This window comes from Diabrotica virgifera, chromosome 5 (assembly GCF_917563875.1).
Source record: "Diabrotica virgifera virgifera chromosome 5, PGI_DIABVI_V3a".
Lineage (NCBI taxonomy): Eukaryota > Metazoa > Arthropoda > Insecta > Coleoptera > Chrysomelidae > Diabrotica > Diabrotica virgifera.
This window is the reverse complement of record NC_065447.1, coordinates 131,995,776-132,003,021: the sequence shown is the minus strand read 5'-3', so window position 1 is coordinate 132,003,021 and position 7,246 is coordinate 131,995,776. Positions and strand designations below refer to the sequence as shown.

Below are 7,246 nucleotides of genomic sequence, written 5' to 3'. Positions count from 1 at the left end.
CATGTTCCAATTATAAATAAAAATAAATTTTAGTTTTCGAGATATATTTTTTTTAAAAAGTCACTTTTTTTACCCACAAGACCTATGTAACCCCTTAAAAAAATGTTTCAAAGAATATGTTTGATGGCCAAGATGCATACATATATTTAGAAGGAAAGTTCCTGATTTCTGTAGTATAATACATAATACCAAAGAGGAAGTAGCCCTAAGCGCCCGACTCCACTTGCGATTTGTAGTTGTGAAGATTGAACACATTCTTTCAAATAGAAGTCAATCCATGATTATTTAGTCACAAATGGATTGACTTGTATTTGAAACAATGTGTTCAATCTTCCTGATTACAAATCGCAAGTGGAGTGCGGCGGTAATAACACCAAAATATTCCATATAGGTCCATAGAAGGTACACAGACATTGAAAAATTCCTGGAATATCCCCGAAAACATGTTCCCTGAACATCCCAGGAAAATCCTGTGTCAGCATTTTAAACATTACCTGAATGTCTTATTGGAACATTCCATGAATGTCCACGAATGTTCTCTGGACATTCAAAATATATTTTGTAGACATTCCCTGGATATACCAGAAATACAGTGATGAGCGCTCTAATAACCGGCAAAATAGCACAAAAGATGTATTAAGTAGTGAGATAAAAAGACATGAAACTAGTCGAGCTGGGAAATTTAGCGATATTAACTTATACATTTAGATTGTATTGATTGTGTACCACCTTCAGACATATCAGACGAGTTTGGAAACTACCACTGTCACAGTGACAGTTTTAGTTGACATACTCCTCCGATATGTGTAAAGGTGGGATCAATATAACGTAAATTTAAAGGTTAATTTCGCTAAATTTCCCAGCTCGACTAGTTTCATTTCTTTTTATCTCACAACTAAATATGTTGCCCATATTTTGCCGGTTATTAGGGCACTCATCACTGTACATCCTTGCTGATGTGACAATACCTCCTATCTGTTTTTTCATGAGTTTTGTATGAGAGATGGAAAAACATGTTTTAAGGTCACCTCCTGTGTTCATATGTAAGTTTTGACTTGTTTTGTAGTTCATAGATAGTTTAATTTACTACAAAACAAATATCATATGAAAACAGGAGGTGACCCTAAGACAAGTTTTTAGTCTCTCTTACAAAACTCATGAAAAAAACAGATAGGATGTATTATTACATCACTGACGATATGTGGCCATACCAAATAATACATCCTTGATAAATATAAACATTTTTATTGAACAAAATCTTTTCATACATTTTTTAATGCAATTTACTGATATTCCTAAATATTTCAAAAAAATGTGTCACATTTGCTTTGTAAACCTTTCTTTTGCCTTTCATAGCCACATATTCCGTTTCCTTCCTGGTTTTTTGTAGACCACTTCTCTCAGCTGATTCTAAAAAAAATACAATAAATGGTAATTTTTCTATCCTTTACAATTAACAATCAGAAGAAATATTATTTACAGATAATGATATGCATAATAATAATAGGTTTGTTTTAGCATCAGTTTCAAACAGTTTGAAATCATCAGCGAATAGTGGACCAGCGCGAGTAGAGGGGATCGCACTGGTGACTGTATTATGTTCTTTTACCGACCAACTGTTTGCTGACGGTTTTTGACTAGTTTGACTGTTTGCTAGAATAAACCTAATAATAATAAATATTTTGTATTTTGACAATGACATCTGATGTGGAAGTCAAAACATTAATAAAATTATTTTTTCAAGTTAACTTTCACATGCGCGTCTTAAAATTGTACTTTTAATACTTATATCATAAATAACTATTAAAACTATCTTAAGAGGTAACAGTATCGATCAACAGGTAGCGTAAAGGTGTTCCAAGATTGCGGCTGTAATTTTGAATATTTTTTCGAGATATTTGGCACACATATTCTTAATATAATAAAGAATGGTGGTACAGAGCCCAATTTGAAAAATATATTAATGTGTGGAAATTACTTTGTAATTAAATACAATATAAAAAAAACGAGCTTGTGCCGCCATTAAGAAGAACAAAAAAATACACTTTCTTCAAATACAACTTTTTTATCCGATTTTGTGTTATTTTGGAACTACTAAAATTTTTTATTTCATTAGTAGTTCCAAAATTACACAAAATCTAGGCATCGGATAAAAAAGTTTATTTGAAGAAAGTGTATTTTTTTGTTCTTCTTAATGGCGGTACAGGCTCTTTTTTAAATATTGTATAATTACAGAGTAATTTCCACATATTAATATATTTTTCAAATTGGGCTCTGTACCGCCATTCTTTATTATTTTACGAATACGTGTGCCAAATACCTCGAAAAAATATTCAAAATTACAGTGGCAATCTTGGAACACGTTTTGGCTACCTGTTGATCGCTACTGTATTAACTTAAAACATTGTAATTTGCTAAACCAGTATATTTTACTCTACTACTACTCTACTAGCTACCTCATTTTCCACTGTTTGTAAAGACTTGTTTACATGGGTAGAGTTTTGAGGAGAGTAGAGTAGCGGTAGTACTCTACCAAAAATGGCTTGATACCATTCACATGAGGAGAGTACAAGTATAGTACTGATGCTAGTATAGTGAAACCGATTTTTGTATTTTTAAACACTCTTGATTATAAGTGCACCTTAAATTCTTAATTTTTTGCTTAAGCTCGTTTACTCCAAAGCCTCCTTTGCCATTCTTTCGACGATTTCATCCTCCGCAGCTTGCTGCAAACTTTTATTTCTGTAGTATACACTACCTAAATTCCATAAACACTGGTATTCGCCGTATTATAGCTCTACAAGTTTTAAAGTTTCATCTTTGGTGAACTTCATTTTCACTATTTACACAAAACACAATTCCAGCCAGAATGACAGCGCCCCCATGTACTCTCCTACCTACTCTATTCTGCCATAATTGAGCGTGTTCCATGGGTAGAGTGTGCAGCCGAGTAGACATTTTGGCAGTAGTGGTGGTCATAGAGTAGTTACTTTGCCATAGGTTGCTAGTCACTCTACTTTAACTCCAACTATACACTCTACCAGCTATTCTACTGTGCTGAGCATTTTTACAGGTAGAGTTACTCTACTCTATCAAGTACTTGCATCATTACTCTACCCGTGTAAACAAGTCTTAAATCTACTGAATGAAAATCTACTTAATCTTAATCTACTCTTAATGAAAAATGTCTAAAATCATTTACCCACCTAGTATTATTGTAGAATTTAAGACAGTCCAGTGCCTTATAAATAATTTCAATATGAATATTTTTTCCTTTAATTCTCCTTTGATAGCACTCCATTTTAGATTTTGGGGAACTTATTTCATTGTGTTTATAGCCCATATTTATTGAAGGAACCCAATCTGGAGATTGTTATTATCGATTAAGTCGGCTGGTTTTCCTATTTTCCTATAAGATTAAAATGTTAACATCTTCAAAAATCGTTACTGTTGTAATTGTAACTTACCAGATATAAAATGATTACAGCAGACAGGACAGGAAAATTTTCATTTCGCTAGTAAAACCTGTACATTGTATTGCATTTAACCATTGTTGTCTCTCAGATACCTTATTTAGTTCAGTTTAAAAGTGAACTTTATCTCGACTTTATCACAATTACTTTGCATTTCACACTTCAAAACACAACACCAATGAAGCATATTATCTTTCTAAATTAATACTTCCAGAGAAAATATTAAATTAATCTTTGTACAACACAAAATTACAAAGAAATACAACTAAAATTATCTAAAACTCATGAAGAACAGATAGAATAAGATTTATCTTTTACACCCAGTAGCCATATTGAGAATAGTAAATATATTATTATCAGTAGAAACGATTACATTTAAATTTGGTAAATATAACTCCGCACGACCACGCAACTCGAAACACAAGTACGCAAACACGGTTGCGTGAAGCGTGGCTCGCAATCGTGAAATTTACGAGACTTGCTCGACCTGTAGATTCTTGTATTTATTGTACTGTTCAATTTGCGTTCATTTTCAAATTTGCCGCGCGAGTATCTATGTAGCGTCTCGTGGTCATTGGTCATCACATTTCATTTTCATAACATAACCGATAACCTAAAAATTTAGTAAAGTAAAAATTTTGATTGGAAAAAAGTGCATCGATAAGGGGGTGTGGGAAATGGAAATTAGTGGCTTTTTTGCTGTACTGTCTGCTAGTTTTTGCTCTGGGCTCTGGCTAGATCTCTTGTTTAAACAATTTTGTAAGTATTATAAAATCCGTTTTCAATTTTCTTTATTCTTTATGAAACGAATCATTTATACATGCATATTATTACCTGTAAATAGGTACCTATTTCTTTTGATTTTTAATTGTAAAGAATAGAAAAATTACCGTTCATTTTAATTTTTTTTAGAATCAGCTGAAAGTGGCCTATAAAAAAAAACCAAGAAGGAAATGTATAGCCTTGTGGCTATGAAAGGCAAAAGAGAGATATAAAAAGTGTATTGGCTAGTTGGAAGAAAGTCCACATTGTCCATGCATAATAAGTTATTACTTTATCAACAAATATCAAGAAGATAGCAGGGTCACGAGCATCAACTTCATAAGTTCAAGAATATCGAGGAAATCCAGCTCCTCGATACTACTGGGCAAACTAGAAGATTGAAGAGGACAAATCCTTTTGAACTAGTTTGAGTGATAGGTGATAGTGAAAAACGGAGCATAGTGCTTGTGTGCTGTGCCTGTGTATGTTAGAATAATAGTGCACGATCTTGTTAGATTAGATAAGAGACGCTATGGGGTAAGCTCTTCATTTTAAGAAACAGTAGTAATTTAGGTTAAATTAAAGGTAAAAATTTGATATAAACGGATTTGCCTAAAATGGCCTATTTTTTTGGACTTAGCCTAAAAACCCAAAAAAAGGACAAATTTTAATGTTTTTGATGTGGCAAATTATAAAAAATGCATAAAAAGTATGAAAAAGACACAAAAAAATTAAAAACTGTAAATTATCATAAAACGAGAATACAAACAACTAATAATATAGTAAATTATTTGAATAATATTTAATGTAATCGAAATATTGTAATTATCAACAGGTTTTTGATGTTATTTATTTATATTCATTAAGTTGCACATCAGAAAATTACCAAAATTACAGTTATGCGCAATACTCAAGTTGTTGTAGATATGCGCACTGTTGCCACATTTAAAATTTATTTTTACGGAACAAAGATGTAATCGCATATTTTTGGTGTCTTTTTCATACTTTTTATGCACTTTATATAATTTGCCACATCAAAATCATTAAAATTTGGCCTCTTTTTGGGTTTTTAGGCTAAGTCCAAAAAATTACCATAAAATGACAGTACAAACAACAAATAAAATAGTAAATTATCAGATTAATATCAAATGTAATCAAAATTGTAATTATCAATAGGTTTTTGATGTTAATTATTTAAATGCATTTAAGGTGCACATCGGAAAATTACAGTTATGCCCAGTAGTTGAGTTGGTGTACCTGAAAGTCATCTTTCCGTCCATTTTAAGGGTATTTCCGCACAGACACACTATCACGTCCTTCAACACCCCGTGATTAACAAAAAACTTTAGCACCTCGTCCTTGGTTTTCGCCATGTAGCCAGCTTCTAACACGCCGATGCTACATGGTTCATCTCACGCCATTTTTGATGCTTAGTCCTAACACAAACACGGTATGAACAAGAAAGAACGAAAAGGACGCGCTGGTTAGCGTCGGTAATGCTAAGCCAACCCCCTTCTACCTCCTTAGTTAAGGGATGAAAGCATCGTTGCCAAGTTTAAAATTTTCGCAGAATTATTTCCATACCATATTATTTTTGTATACCCCATATTATAAATGCAAATGCAGAAAGATGTTAAAACCAACTACAAAAAACTACATAGTGTTTCTTTTATAATTAATATTTATTGTATTAAATAAATAAATTATTATTAATATATTAATTATTAATAAAATTAAAAAATTAATAATATTATATATATTATATATTATACAGTACAATTTTCAAAGGAGGAAGACCTAACCCTTCGGTCCAAACCTAACTTTCGGGTATTAGAGTGTAGAGTGTTTTGTTAATTATTAATAAAATTAAAAAATTAATATATTATATATATTATATATTATACAGTACAATTTTCAAAGGAGGAAGACCTAACCCTTCGGTCCAAACCTAACTTTCGGGTATTAGAGTGTAGAGTGTTTTGTTTACCTGCCTTAATCCTTCCGTTGCGCGCAATCACAGCAACCCTCTTCAGGTAAATTTCAGTACCCCAGGAGGTATTTGACCGCTCCTGGGGTCATTCAAACCATTCAAATAAACAATAAATGAGACGAGCTACGGCAGTCAAGGCCAAGCAAATCGAATAAAAGAAGAAGAAAAAGACAAAGAAAGATTGAAACGAGCATTATGTTTATGTTTGAATAAAAAATAAAGCACCTTCCGTCTTTGCACAAGAAATTATAAAAAAATTTAAATTAGGCAACATTGCAGAAATAAACTGTCATCAATCCATACGTAAGCGATCTGCGCATACTGTAATGGCGGCCATAATTTGAAATTGATGTGAAAATTTCACATTTTTAAATGAGATAAACACAAAAATTAAAGCCGAGCGCAGTTAATTGTTAATTTTAAAATGATAAGAAGGTAAGGCAGATACCATATATACAGTTGTCAGACTTGTGGGAGTTGTGAGTCAACACTAAATAAATACCAAATTAAAATTGCTCATTGGTCAGTTATGACCAGATTGTTTTTTTATGTTTGGCAAAAAGGACTTAAGTCAGAATTGCACATTGATAATGTTTTGATGATTTCTGGACCAGAAAAAAACTGTTGTAGATGTAAACTGTATGTACAGTAGAATCTACTACAGTACTGTAGAAATCATCAAAACATTATCGATGTGCAATTCTGACTTAAGCCCTTTTTCCCAAACATCAGAGAATTGTAATGTACAATAATTCTCCTATCTGCTTTTTCATGAATTTTGTAGGAGACGAAAAACCATTTTTAGGATCATCTGCTTTCACATGTAAATTTTGACATGTTTTGTAGTAAATAGATAGTTGAATTTACTACAAAACATGTCAAAAAATATATGAAAACAGGAGGTGACTATAAAAAAAGTTTTTAGTCTCTCTTACAAAACTCATGAAAAAACAAATCGGAGGTATGTCACATCAGTGACTAAGAATGTCTAAAAAATATACTTTGATGTCCCAAGAACCAA

At 32.0% G+C, this 7,246-nt stretch overlaps 1 long non-coding RNA gene across 1 annotated transcript; it reads right to left on the bottom strand.

The window, feature by feature from the left end:
- Positions 1-1,229: 1,229 nt before the first annotated feature.
- Positions 1,230-3,981, bottom strand: LOC126885156 (uncharacterized). The gene is made up of 3 exons (XR_007698310.1): positions 3,468-3,981; positions 3,207-3,409; positions 1,230-1,410 (listed from the first exon to the last, which is right to left on the bottom strand). It is a non-coding gene; the product is annotated as an uncharacterized LOC126885156 (long non-coding RNA).
- Between the last annotated feature and the right edge of the window lie 3,265 nt (positions 3,982-7,246).